Source organism: Elephas maximus, chromosome 24 (genome assembly GCF_024166365.1).
Source record: "Elephas maximus indicus isolate mEleMax1 chromosome 24, mEleMax1 primary haplotype, whole genome shotgun sequence".
In the NCBI taxonomy this organism is placed as follows: domain Eukaryota; kingdom Metazoa; phylum Chordata; class Mammalia; order Proboscidea; family Elephantidae; genus Elephas; species Elephas maximus.
The window spans coordinates 65,021,426-65,036,915 of record NC_064842.1 but is presented as its reverse complement, the minus strand read 5'-3'; the positions used below and the strand labels follow the sequence as shown (position 1 = coordinate 65,036,915).

The 15,490-nt window shown below is 36.3% G+C and overlaps 1 pseudogene; it reads left to right on the top strand.

Annotated features, from left to right (window-relative positions):
• Positions 1–13,616: 13,616 nt before the first annotated feature.
• On the top strand, positions 13,617–14,554 carry LOC126066876 (olfactory receptor 2T33-like; annotated as a pseudogene).
• The last annotated feature ends 936 nt before the right edge of the window (positions 14,555–15,490 follow it).

Sequence of the window (15,490 nt, the reverse complement as noted above, 5' to 3'; positions counted from 1 at the left end):
TTAATCTTTTTAAGGTTTTAACCTTGGGCAGTAACTTAACTTTACTAAGATCCAGCTTCATCAAAAGTCAGTGGGAGCTAAAAATAACATTATCTTCATGAATCTGCTTCGATGAAATCATGCAAATAGACTGTTAGGAACGATATAGCTCACTCAGTAATTTCTCAATAAATTTTTTTTAATAATTTTTATTGTGCTTTAAGTGAAAAAAAAGAAAAAAAATTTTTTTCTTTACAAATCAAATCAGTCTCTCACACAAAAACTTATATACACCTTGCTACATACTCCCAATTGCTATCCCCCTGAGACAGCCCCCTCTCTCCCTCCACTCTCTCTTTTCGTGTCCATTTCGCCAGCTTCTAACCCCCTCCACCCTCTCATCTCCCATCCAGGCAGGAGATGCCAACATAGTCTCAAGTGTCCAAGAAGCTCACTCCTCACTAGCATCCCACTCCAACCTATTTTCCAGTCCAATCCATTTCTGAAGAGTTGGTTTCAGGAAAGATTCCTGTCCTGGGCCAACAGAAGGTCTGGGGGCCATGACCACCGGGGTCCTTCTAATCTCAGTCAGACCATTAAGTCTGGTCTTTCTATGAGAATTTGGGGTCTGCATCCCACTGCTCTCCTGCTCCCTCAGGGGTTCTCTGTTGTGTTCCCTGTCAGGGCAGTCATTGGTTGTAGCCGAGCACCATCTCGTTCTTGTGGTCTCAGGATGATGTAGTCACTGGTTCATGTGGCTCTTTCTGTCTCTTGGGCTCGTAATCACTTTGTGGCCTTGGTGTTCTTCATTCTCCTTAGATCCAGGTGGGTTGAGACCAATTGATGCATCTTAGATGGCTGCTTGCTAGCATTTAAGACCCCAGACGCCACTTTTCGAAGTGGGATACAGAATGTTTTCTTAATAGATTTTATTGTGCCAATTGACTTAGATGTCCCCTGAAACCATGTTCCCCAGACCCCTGCCCCTACTACGCTGGCCTTTGAAGCATTCAGTTTATTTAGGAAACAACTTTTGGTTTAGTCCAATTGTGCTGACCTCCCCTGTATTGTGTGCTGCCTTTCCCTTCACCTAAAATAGTTCTTGTCTACTATCTAAACCCCTTTCCCGCCCTCCCTCCCTCCCCCCTCTCATAACAACAAAAGAATGTTTTCTTCTCAGTTTAAACTATTTCTTAAGTTCTTATAATAGTGGTCTTATACAATATTTGTCCTTTTGCAACTGACTAATTTCACTCATCATAATGTCTTCCAGGTTCCTCCATGTTATGAAATGTTTCACAGATTCCTCACTGTTCTTTATCGATGCATAGTATTCTATTGTGTGAATATACCATAATTCATTTATCCATTCATCTGTTGATGGGCGCCTTGGTTGCTTCCATCTTGTTGCTATTGTAAACAGTGCTGCATAAACATGGGTGTGCATATATCTGTTTGTGTAAAGGCTCTTATTTCTCTAGGATATATCCCAAGGAGTGGGATTGCTGGATCCTAAGGTAGTTCTATTTCTAGATTTTTAAAGAAGACCCAAATTGATTTCCAAAGTGCTTGTACCATTTTACATTCCCACCAGGAGTGCATAAGTGTTCCAATCTCTCCACAGCCTCTCCAACATTTACTATTTTGTGTTTTTTGGATTAACGCCAGCCTTGTTGAAATGAGATGAAGTCTCATTGTAGTTTTGATCTGCATTTCCTTAAAGGCTGATAATCGTGAACATTTCCTCATGTATCTGTTAGCTACCTGAATGTCTTCTTTAGTGAAGTGCCTGTCCATATCTTTTGCCCATTTTTAAATTGGGTTATTTGTCTTTTTGCAGTTGAGTTTTTGCAGTATCATGTAGGTTTTAGAGATCAGGCGCTGATCGGAAATGTCATAGTTGAAAACTTTTTCCCAGTCTGTAAGTCTTTTTAGTCTTTTGGTGAAGTCTTCGGATGAGCATAGGTTTTTGATTTTTAGGAGCTCCCAGTTATCTAGTTTTTGTTTTGCATTTTTAATAATGTTTTCTATACTATTTATGCCATGTATTAGGGCTCCGAACAGTGTCCCTATTTTTTCTTCCATGATCTTTACCTTTTTAGATTTTATATTTAGGTGTTTGATACATTTTGAGCTCATTTTTTTTGCATGGAGTGAGGTATGGGTCTTGTTTCGCTTTTTTGCAGATGGATATCCAGTTATGCCAGCACCATTTGTTAAAAAAAACTGTCTTCTCCCCCATTTAACTGTTTTGGGGCCTTTGTCAAAAATCAACTGCTCACATGTGGATGGATTTATATCTGGATTCTCAATTCTGTTCCATTGGTCTATGAATCTGTTGTTGTACCAGTACCAGGCTGTTTTGACTACTGTGGTGGTATAATAGGTTCTAAAATCAGGGAAAGTTAGTCCTCCCACTTTGTTTTTCTTTTTCAGTAATACCTTATTTATCTGGGGCTTCTTTCCCTTCCATATGAAGTTGGTGATTTGTTTCTCCATCTCATCAAAGAATGCCGTTGGGATTTGGATCGGAATTGCATTAAATGTATAGATCCCTCTTGGTAGAATAGACATTTTTATAATGTTAAGTCTTCCTATCAATGAGCAAGGTATGTTTTTCCACTTATGTAAGTCTCTTTTGGTTTCTTGCAGAAGTGTTTTGCAGTTTTCTTTGTATAAGTCTTTTACATCTCTGGTAAGATTTATTCCTAATTATTTTATCTTCTTGGGGGCTACTGTAAATGGCATTGATTTGGTGATTTCCTCTTCAATATTCTTTTTGTTGGTGTAGAGGAATCCAACTGATTTTTGTATGTTTATCTTGTATCCTGATACTCTGCTGAACTCTTCTATTAGTTTCAGTAGTTTTCTGAAGGATTCCTTAGGGTTTTCTGTGTATAAGATCATGTCAGCTGCAAATGGAGATACTTTGACTTTTTCCTTGCCAATCTGGATGCCCTTTATTTCTTTATCTAGCCTAATTTCTCCGGCTAGGACCTCTAACACAATGTTCAGTAAGAGCGGAGATAAAGGGCATCCTTGTCTGGTTCCCAGTCTCAGTGGGAATGCTTTCAGGCTCACTCCATTTAGGGCGATGTTTGCTGTTGACTTTATATAAATGCCCTTTATTATGTTGAGAAATTTTCCTTCTATTCCTGTTTTGCTCGAGTTTTTATCTTGAATAGGTGTTGGACTTTGTCAAATGTCTTTTCTGCATCAATTGATAAAATCATGTGATTCTTGTCTTTTGTTTTATTTATGTCATGGATTACGTTAATTGTTTTGCTAATGTTGAACTATCCCTGCATACCTGGTATGAATCCCACTTGGTCATGGTGAATTATTTTTTTGATATGTTGTTGAATTCCATTGGCGAGAATTTTGTTGAGGATTTTTGCATCTAAGTTCATGAGGGATATAGGTCTGTAATTTTCTTTTCTTGTGGTGTCTTTACCTGGTTTTGGTATGAGGGATATGGTGGCTTCATAGAATGAGTTTGGTAGTATTCTGTCCTTTTCTATGCTCTGAAATACCTTTAGTAGTAGTGGTGTTAACTCTTCTCTGAAACTTTGGTAGAACTCTGCAGTGAAGCTGTCCGAACCAGGGCTTTTTTGGGGTGGGGGGGTTTGATCGCCTTTTCCATCTCTTCCTTTGTTATGGGTCTATTTAGTTGTTCTACCTCTTTTTGTGTTAGTTTAGGTAGGCAGTGTGTTTCTAAGAATTCACCCATTTCTTCTAGGTTTTCAAATTTGTTAGAATACAATTTTCCACAGAAATCTGATATGATTCTTTTTATTTCAGTTGGGTGTGTTGTAATATTGCCCATCTCATTTCTTCGGGTTATTTGCTTCCTCTCCTGTTTTTCTTTTGTCAGTTTGGCCAGTGGTTTATCAATTTTGTTAATTTTTTCAAAAAAACCAGCTTTTGGTCTTGTTAATTCTTTTGATTTTTTTTTTGTTTGTTTTCTATTTCTTTTAGTTCAGCTCTAATTTTTAGTATTTTTTTTTTCTGGTGCCTGTGAGTTTCTTTTGTTACTCTCTTTCTATTTGTTCAAGTTGTGGGGATAATTCTTTGATTTTGGCCCTTTCTTCTTTTTGTATGTGCGCGTTTATTGATATAAATTGACCTCTGAGCATTGCTTTCACTGTGTCCCAGCGTTTTTACAGGAAGTGTTTTCATTCTCATTGGAATTTCTTTATTCCTTAATGCCTTCTATAATCCAGTGTTTTGTTTTGTTCAGTTTCCAAGTGTCTGATTTCTTTTCCCTGCTTTTCCTGTTATTGATTTCCCCCTTTATGCCCTTATGGTAAGAGAAGATGCTTTGTAATATTTGAATGTTTTGGATTCTGCTAAGGCTTGCTTTATACCCTAATATGTGGTCTATTCTAGAGAATGTTCCATATGCACTAGAAAAGAAAGTATACTTGGCTGCTGTCGGGCAGAGTGTTCTGTATATGTCTATGAGGTCAAGTTGGTTGATTGTGGCATTTAGGTCTTCCGTGTCTTTATTGAGCTTCTTTCTGGATGTCCTGTCCTTCACCAAAAGTGGTGTGTTGAAGTCTCCTACTACTACTGTTTTGTCAGAAATTAATAACTCAATAAATATTAACTGTCCTGATTTTTGTTATTGATATTAATGTTATTATTTTCTCTTTTAACTAATTTATTGAGGGCTACCAGAATTTGGCTTATATTTCTACTTACATCTTCTCTTTTCTCATATTATTGACTATATCCATAGGTATATGCCTGTTTGAAAATAAAGTTCAAATATCCCTTCATAGATTGGTTTGAGAATCCTAGTATAATTATATAATATAATTGCGTGGTTTGTCTACCTAACCGCATTGCCCGTGCAAAGAGGATGTGCCTCAAACTACCAGACAACTAGGAATGAGGCATGTACAACTACTGGCATCAACCATTCCATGAGTGCTACGGCCATCTGTGATCAAGACATTTACACAATATTGGCAAAGTGAAAGCCATTATTATTATTTCTAGAAAGCAAACAATAAACAGTAAAACAAATTCTCAAAGGAGATCTGCTTATTCTTCTCCAAACTACTCATATTCTTTCTAATATCACTGTACTGGCACATTGTGTTTCTGGTCAAATGTTGTCTTCATGTCACCACTGCCTCTGACTACCACCATGATACCCAGGACACCTGCATGGCTTCCAAGGCTTCTGCTCTGCCCCTGGGCCTCACTGGGCCTTGCTTCACTAATGGAAAGACCCCTGCACAGGATCTCCTGAGCCTCTGCCACTGGGCCCTTCTTGACCTATGCTGCTGCCTCCTACCATGCTACCCAGGCCAGGGTGGTTCTCTGTCTTGCTGCCATGATACCAAGGCCTACCCTGCATGAGGGCATGTATTGTTCCCACCACAGTGCCCGAAGGGGGAAGGAAGCAAATTACACCAGGCACACTCAGGTCTCTGTCCTGCATGTACAAGTGTTATCGTACTTTAGTAGGAGTTACACCCCTGCACAAAGACACTCAGTTCTCTTTCTATGGACCAGCAAGCCCACCATCCCTGTCTTCACTGTTACAACTCTCTCTTCTTAATATAGGGAGTTCTCAGTGCAGGGACCCTGGGTCCAAAGGATGCACTCCACTCTACACTCTTTTTGATGGTAGTGAGGGGCCCCAGAACCTCTGTGGATTTGGCCCTTATATAAGCCTAACAGAATAGGAACGGCGACCAATCTCCTAGTTGGACCACAAACGGCACAATCCCATTAAGTGAATTTTCAATCCACTGGTTTTGTAGTAAATCTACTAATACCTTGCAAAATTTTGGCCCAGACAATCATTTTGTGAAATTACAAGACCAGGGCTAGAAAAGCCATATAAAAGTGATTCATTGCACTGCAATAATTCAGCCCATTTTCTTAACCCTTAACCAGTTCATAAGCAGAGCTGTAACAAATCAATTAGTCAATGCTTATTATAGTTTGATCATGTGATACAGCATCGTATAACCTCCCATATTGGAGCTCCTGAGTGGTGCAAACAGTTATACTGTATAATCTCCTGGAGTGGAGTCCCTGGCTGGTACAGTTAACATGTTCAGATGCTAACTGAAAAGATGGAGGTTCAAGTCCACCCAAAGGCACCTTGGAAGAAAGACCTGGTGATCTACTTCTGAAAAATCACCCATTAAAAACTCTACAGAGCACAGTTCCACTCTGACACACACAGGGTTGCCATGAGTCAGACGTAACTCAACGGTAACTGATTTTTACTGTTTTCTGTTGCAAGATAAAGACATTAAAAAAAATTCTCTCATTACGGTACATCAGTTCATAAGTCAACATATCCTGCTAAAGCAGAGAAGAAAGGAGATAATGAAATTATACTTATTTGATAGATCTGGTGCTTTATATTTATTCCATACCTGAAACCAAAACCAAACCCATTGTCGTCAAGTCTATTCCAACTCATAGCGACCAAATAGGACAGAGTAGAAGTGCCCCATGGAGTTCCCAAGGAGCTTCTGGTGAATTTGAACTGTTGGCCTTTTGGTCAGCAGCTGAGCTCTTAACGACTGCACTACCAGGGCTCCTTATTCTATACAGTAATCCCTAAAAATAATCCTATGGAAGAGGCATTATTATGCCCCTTTTACAGATGATTAAACTCAGGCTCAGAGAGGTTTTATAACAGGCCCAAAATATATAGCTAGAAAGTTTCAAGACTGGAAAAGTTCAGTTCGGTCATGGCCTTTTGTTGGGTAAGACATGTTTAAAAGTACACTCTATTCCCCACATCATTACCAGCTCTTTCTTGACACGTTAGTTATTGTGGAAGTTTAGGTTAACAGGATTGTGGACTAAGTGTATTTTCCAGGCATGAGTTAAGTGCTTTATGCATCGTATCTCATTTAATACTAATAATATTATAAGGCAAGCATCATATTCAAAATAATTGCATCCTGACTTTAGCATGTTGATAAAACAGGCCATTTTCTTCAGAGATCAAATATCCTGAGATTTTAAAATAATCCTGTATGGAGGTGATAAATGAGGAGAGTGTTTGGTCATCTGTATTCTTCCGAATGCTTTCCCACGAGCATTTCTGCAGCCTGAAGCGCAGGAATCCCTAAGGCTTTAGCCAGGTGCCTTGTATTTTATACCGGCAACAGAGGCAGTGGTGGGGATCCGAACAGTGATCTGGGAACCAGAGGCTTAGAGTATTCCACACCTCCTGCACGGTGGCTCCTCTGATGCAGGTTAGTGCTACGACTCCTAGACTGAGTGCTTACAACCGGGGATGGTATGCGCTAATGCTTTCACTGTGGCCCACTTAATTTCCGTAATTTTAAAAACTATATCAAAATCGTACTATTTGGAAAGCACAGAAATTAAAGCACCTGCATTGCACTTGATAACATCATAACTATTCCTTTTATATTCTTCCATATACATTTTTTACAATTTGAAAAATATTGTTTATACGATTAGCATGATATCTAAGATTGTTCCAGCTGTTATATTGCGTTCCATGGGAAATTTATTAGTTCTATAACAGTTCAGGATGCACATTGTGGAAAACCTTGCAAAATATGCCCTTTGTGTTTACAGGGTCTCCTCCCATCCCTTCTTTTATCAGTCATATTTTAGAATGATATCCACAAGGTATGGCAATGCTTCAAGGGACAAGACTAGCTCTCTGGCTCTCACTCCATATTGCCAAATTGACTAATAAAGGATTTTTCACTTTTACCATGAGATTAATCTTCATTGCATTCCTACCGGTAATGAATATCATAAAGAAACATTGAGTGTATAATGTTTGAATGCATAGAAATTATAAAAATTTGGTTTAAACTATGTATTAATTTCCAGTGAGAAAAAACATCCTTTCATGATTATATTGCACTAATGTATCTTTATCAAATTGTAGTTATGAAAATAATATTACAGGTATTTCCCAGTGTAAGACAGGGTTCCATTCTGAAGACTCTGTCATAAGTCAGCTCTGATATAAGTAGAATATCTAATTTTTTTTTAAATATTCATTATTTTTGTCTCCTATTAACAATGTCTTTATAAATCCAATCTTTATTTGTCTTTGGGATTGGCAAGAGAATGATAACATCAACAAATTACGTGCTACAACGTTATATGTAGTACATATTACTAATAATAAGATGTACAAAGATAAAAAAAAGGATAGTCATAGGGCAGTTCATTGTAACTCAAATATGTCTTAAGTCGGGGACGATCTGGGAACTAAGCTTTTCAGGAAAGTTGAGTCTTAGTTAATACTCTGACTCTAAGGTAAACGGATGCATATATCTGATTCTATTAAATTCTCTATTCATGAATTTCTCTTTGGGAGAAAGTTTGTGTAGAGATAAAATTTATGTTTGATAACATACTAAATATAAATAATTTAATTAAACATTCTACATGCACTATCTTTTTTCATTTTTACAAAGTAAGACAGTTACCCATTTTAAATACACTAACCTGAGACACACAGTTTATAAGAGAGCTGCCTAACTTCACAGAACTCACAGTTGCTCCAGTGAGCTCCAGCAGATTTCCCAGACTGAGATGCACTAGGAAGAAAAGGCGAGCGATCTACTTCTGAAAAGTCAGCCAAAGTGAACCTGATGGATGGCAATAGTCCGATCAACAACCGATTATGGGAATGGCGCAGGACTGGGCAGCATTTTGCCCGGGGTAGCCGTGTGTTAGGTGACTTAATGGCACCTAACAACAGCGATGTGTTTGAGGGTCCATTCTTCATTTATGCTGTTTGTTTTATTCAGAAAGTTTTTTTTCTTTATTTATGTTGTTTGTTTTATTCAAAAAGTTTTGTCATTATTAAGATAATAATTGGAACAAAAAACTGGCTGGCCAGCCCAAAATAACTGTGGGGAGTTTACTTTCATGACCAGGATTTTGGACCCATGCTTCCTACTTTTGAGACCAGGGAAAAATTAATTAATCTAACCCTCCAGTCCTTCATCTGCAAATCTGAAACAGTGACAGTTTACCTCATTTAATTGTTGTGACATTCCATGAGGAAATGCACATCCAGGGTTAACATAGTACTTGGGACATTGTTTGCTACAGTTATAAAAATCCTTGTTATGTCTGAGTTACTCCATCTATAACATGCAGATGTGAAATAAGAGTCATTTTGGCTTGGAATTGTTTTGGATTGAATTGAAGAAATGAACATACTAGTGCCAGGCCAGAATATTGGACAGGTGGGTATGTAACACAGAGTGTACCTTTGAGAAAGGGGAAGCTTTGCTAATTCTGGGAACTCCACATTGAGGTAGACAGAAAAATGTGACAATGGATCTAAAAGTACTCTGAGCTCTCTGCAATTACCCACTTTATACAACTAGAAAATAAATGGGAATATGTTTTTATCCTCTTTTAAATTGTATAGAAATATTACAGACAACTAGAAGTTTATCTGACCTACATACCCTCTTGTACTTTGGTAGTGTGGAATTACACAGAATTGAATTCACTTGGGAACAACTGCGTTTTTGCTGTGAAATACAGATAATATTTTCTCTTTTTACCTGCTATTTTAAAAAATTTTGATTGAATTTTGAGACATTATTGAATTTGTGACAAGTTTCTTGATACCTATTACAATTCTTATAACACATTGAATATTAAAGGCATGAGAACACATTGTAAAATTAATAATCAAGTAACCTAATAGCCTTGGAATAATTAAATTTACCATGGTCATGAGTGTTTCCTCTATGTTCAAAATAAATTCATAGAAGGTAGACAGACAGAGGGCAGACAGAAAAATCTAAAGGAACACAGAAAACATGTCACTTATGCTGAAAAATGAAGACTGATATGTAATGATATTTTTGTTCTTCGGTATGAAATAAGTAACATTACATTACATGTGAGTTATGGGAAAATACTAATTTTACTTGCAAAATATTTTGGTAGGAAACATCTATGTATGGCCAATAACAATATAATAATGATAATAATCAATAACTTTATAGAGCTATCTTCTTGTGCATGCATTTTCCAGTGTACTTACATACATTTTATTTTGTAGGTATCAAATAATCCTATAGTAGACACTATTATGTCATCTCATTTTGCACATAATGAAACTGAGGTTTAAGCATATTGCTCAAATTTATCCAACTACTAAACAGTGGCATAGGTATTCAAACTCCAGAAACCTGGCCATTAAATATGTACTTCTATGTTCAGACAACCTTCAGATGAATGCAGCTACCAGTTTAAATGTTTATTAGATTAGTCATGTAACTTTTCTGAACTTCGTAATTTATACTGATTAAATGTGAAATATACATATATTTCACATTATATGAACTGTTTGTCCAGCGAATAGAATGCCTGATATGATAATATTTTCAAATACTGTTAGTTTAAAATAATTTCGTCTTAAATTTAAATCTACAGAAGACTTTCAAAATCATATTAATTGAATCTTGGCATCTGAGAAACATTGGAAAGCTGCCCTTAAGCTCAGGGCCTTAGCAGGTGGTTATCAAATGGCCGAAGCAGAGAATGAGCCCCGCTGGAAACAAATGAAACCAGTGCTCCAGCACAGCTGTCTACCAAAGTCTGCGAATTTTCCCAGTCTAGAAACAAGGAGAGTGGCTCATAGCAAAGTAAGTGACCTTCCCCAAATATCACACGTATTTGTGAACAAAATATGGACAGGTCTTTAGAATTCTGACTCCTAGTCTTCGTGTTATTTAAGCAACTCGTAACTCGTATGTCTATACCCAGTGTGCCCTGACCCAGGGCCGGCTTAAGTGAATGAACTTTGCATGTCATGACCTCCAGTTCAGCGGCAGCCAGAGACACAGACCTGTCCCTCCACCCAATGCAGTAAGAAACGCTAACAAAGAAAATAGGAAAGGAAAATGTTTCCTTAAAAACAGAAAGTCATATGAATTTAAAAAGTAATAGGAAAACACAGCTTACCTGAAACTAATAGGAAAGTGAATACATTATTTAAAAAAAAAAAAAATCTACAGACACAGACTATTTTACACCTATGTTTTAATGGCCTTTAAGAACACTGATTATCCCTATTTTGTTTTAAAAAAAAATCAGAGACTACAAAGTAAAAGATGAACTATAGCAATACATTTTGTGAGTTTAATATGTTTAATATTCATGCATGCAAAGACAGTACAATGTAATATTAAATCAACAATGATCATAGATTCAAACAACTTATATACCAATAACAAGTTGTTTGATCCAAATAACATTGAAATTGTTTAAAATTAATGAAATGCAGAACATTAATATTAAATTATTAATATCATATAAGTATCCCAAATATATGTAGTATAAAATGCAAAACTTCAGTCCAAAATAACAAAAATGTCAAATATATAAAATCAACTGGAGAAGATATTCACAATGCATATAAATAACAAGTTATAAAGATATATAAATTATATATATAATTAAATATATAAATTACAAAATACATGGGAAATTCTTTAAATTATTAAGAAAAAGCCAAACAATCTAGAAACCATGAATTAGAGATATTCACAGTTTGCAGAAGAAATCCAAGAGGTCGATGAATAGATTAAAAGAGTTTCTGCCATGTAACTTAAGTAACATGCAATTTAAATCTATTTTCACACTTACATGATTGCTGTTAATTATCGCATGTAACAGTAAAATATGTGGAGGAATTATCACACAAATTGACAGTTGACTGGAGTGTAAAAGGTGGAGATGCAATTATCTTAAACCCAAAATATTCTAGTGAAATAGTTGCTTGAGAAAATATTGCCACATGCACAAGGATATGGGTTATATTAACAAAAGATTGGGAAGAAGCTAAGTATTCTTAAATAAACATTATATATATATATATATACATCTATATTTATATATATAAATTGCATATATATGATGTAATAAAATTTGGCAGTAGTTAATAATATATTAAACTGAATATATATATATTTCACTCAAAATATATATATTTGAGGGAACAAAGCATAAAAGAATGATATGCTCACTATTATAGCATATTTATATCAATTTCGAAAAATGGAACATCTACATATTTTATTGATATGAAAGTCAATGTTGGTATATACTAAGAATCAAAAAATTTTAATATGTATTAAAGGTCTGAAGATCATAGACCATTCACAAAATTTGCAATGTTTTCCAAATAAATTACAGAAAAACTAAAAAAGGATTTACTACACCACAGATTATGAATGAAGTCCAAACATAATACTGTTGGTAATCCTGAATTCACAGCTCTCTTTGACAATTTGAATTTGTGAGCAAAAGACACCACTCACCTAAGTATAATAGGTGAATCCATTTACATGTGCACCCATTCCTACCACCAAAAATACTTAGACGTAAAAGAAATGGAAGTTATAGGTTCTAGTGAAAAGAGGAGCTATTCTGAAAGTGAATGAGTACCTGTACATTTTACCTGTGGGAGATGTTGGACCTCAGGTTCATTATATGAGAATATCATTTGGATAAGTCATAATCAATGGATTAGTTTTTGTCTTCTACTTTTAAAAGTATAAGATTATTGATGTCCAAATTTACGTGAAAATTGCATGCAATACAAATCATGTTCATTTATGAAATTATTAACTTTTTTGAATGGATAAAACCAAAACACCTGTGCTGTCAAGTCAATTCTGACCCTATAGGACAGAGTAGACCTGCCTCATTGAGTTTCCAAGGAGTGGTGGTGAGTTTGAACTGCCAACCTTTTGGTTAGCTGCCGAAAGCTTAACCACTGTGCCACCAGGGCTCCCTTAGAATGGATATATTATATATTAAATTAAAATCAGCAGCATTGTTTGAGAACATAATACATAAAAGTTTAAATGTTGAGGGGGTTCTAAACTTAACGAGATGTAGGCACCATGATCCGGAATGCAAGTCATGATAATATAAATGATGTGGTGATGGGTACAGTAGTATCTGTGGCGGCTGAAAGCCTAGTGTGTTTAGAGCACAGGCTGCATGTAAGTGTGGAATAGAGAATTTTTGCTTTTGTTTTTTCCCCATCAAACTTAGTTTTATCAGTTGTAATTTTTTTGAAACTTTTGAAATTTTAATTTGTCTTGATATTGAAGAAAATCATGTGAGAATCCATTAAGCAAATATCTAAAATACATGCAAAAGTAATAACTATAGGCATATCACATCAATACCTACTAAAGAGCATAAATCTGAATTTCCTTCAATATAGAAATACCCAAAGTGTAAAGAACTCGGATTGCATAAGTAATATTTCTTAACACCATGAGTAAATTACATGTGGCATACTGACAAATTATTAAAAAACAATAGAGGTGTAATTTGTACTACTGTACATGTATGTTATCTAATTTTGTGTGAATACAAAATAATGTATAGTAACAGCAGAGATGGATAGTAGTATGCTATGGCAAAAATCTTGTTTGTAAGTGAAAGATTAAAGTAGTAATTAGCCCTCCAAGTCTGAGATTTCCCAAGTCATTTGATCAAGTTTTCATAAAGATATGTACAAGCTTCCTTTAAAAAAAAAAAAAAAAATTTTTTTTTCCTTTTAAACCAAATCTCATTTCTACATCATTTTACATCTTTCAGGCACCAGTAGAGCCATGGTCAATGCAAATGGCACCACAGGAATAAACTTCATTCTTCTAGGGCTCTTTAAGCACACACAGATCCACCTATTCCTGTTTGCCATGGTGCTTATGATCTTCATCACCTCACTGATGGGCAACACCCTTATTTATGATCATTCTCATTCATGTGGACCCTCAACTCCATATGCCCATGTACTTCCTGCTTAGCCAGCTTTCTTTCATGGACATGATGCTGGTCTCCACCGTCGTTCCCAAAATGGCAGCCAACTACCTGATGGACACTAGGTCTATCTCTCCCACTGGCTGTGGAGTCCAGATCTTCCTCCTTCTCACTCTGGGAGGGAGTGAATGCTTCCTCTTAACGGCCATGTCCTATGACCGCTATGTGGCCATATGTCACCCACTGTGCTACCCCATTCTCATGAGTCAGAAGCTCTGTTTACTCGTGACATCAGGTTCCTGGCTCCTGGGAGGGATCGATGGGCTGATGCAGGCTGGTGCCACTTTGAGTTTCCCTTACTGTCACTCACGGGAAATCAATCACTTTTTTTGTGAAGCACCATCACTGGTACGCCTCGCCTGTGCTGACACCACGATTTTTGAGTTTTTCATGTATGTCTGCTGCATTCTGATGCTCTTGATCCCTTTGTCTCTAATTTTGGCCTCATGCAGCCTTATCCTGGCTGCAGTGCTCTGCATGTGGTCAGCTGGAGCCTGGAAAAAAGCTTTTAAGACCTGCTCCTCTCACCTGGCGGTTGTGGGACTCTTCTATGGCACCATCATGTTCATCTACATGAGGCCCAAATCTAACGATTCAGAGGACCATGATAAGGTGGTCTCAGTGTTTTATACCATCTTCACACCTGTCTTGAACCCCCCTTATATACAGTGTGAGAAATAAAGAAGTCAAGGGTGCCTTGAGGAGGTGGCTGGAGAAACATTTTATGTGATATCGATGCTGAGCATAATTTGCCAAAAGGGCAGCAACCAAACTGGATACAGGTTACGTTTCTAAAATATTGTTTTGCTATTTTGTTCATCCCATTTAAATTCTTCTTTTGTGTTGTATCAAGTTATTTTGCTCTTGCTTTGCCAATCTGGCTCCATTGTTCCTATATGATTGTTTTTATATATGGTAAACTAATTAAAAATTATATTTGTCCTCCTGTCATAATTTGCAGTGGTGTTTTTGCTCTGAAATTAGGGCTCTGGCAATAAGTATGAGTGATTGAGTTTCTAAATAGCATATGATACGTGCATAATTTGTATTTTTTGATAAATAATGGAAATCATTAATTTTGATGGGGATAATACCTTTTGAAAACTAAATGTAGATTCTAAATCACATAATGAAGATAAAATAAATTCAAATGAAATAAGGACCCAACGTGACCATCAAACATAAAATACGTAAGAAGACATCAAGAAATATTTGCAAAATGTTGCTGTGGGAAGATTTGTTAAAGAAACTTCCAGACAGAATATAAAAATGCTAATTGGCTTTTCATGACGTATGTTAAAACGTAAGTGTAGAGAGATGAGCTGAAGAAAAAAATATATTGTGTACAAACGAGTCAGTACACAGTGAATTCAAAAATAAAACTTTCTCTCAGCAAAGAAGTCTCAAATTAAGAAAGGGCCTCAGGCCAAAGATCCAACACAGGTTGTGAATCTAAAATCATTTATTAAGGCTTCAGGACAATTTAAGACACAGTACCTTAAATAATTAAACATCCAAACAGACAGAAGACCTTCTATAAATCTTGAGAGTCTTGTAGATTCTCTTTAGTTAAAAATAAATAGGACTACTAAAATGTTTTAGGGCACTGTAGTGCAGCAGAGTCATAGGAAGCCCAAGGTTGGTAGTTGTGGGTTTTGTCTAATGG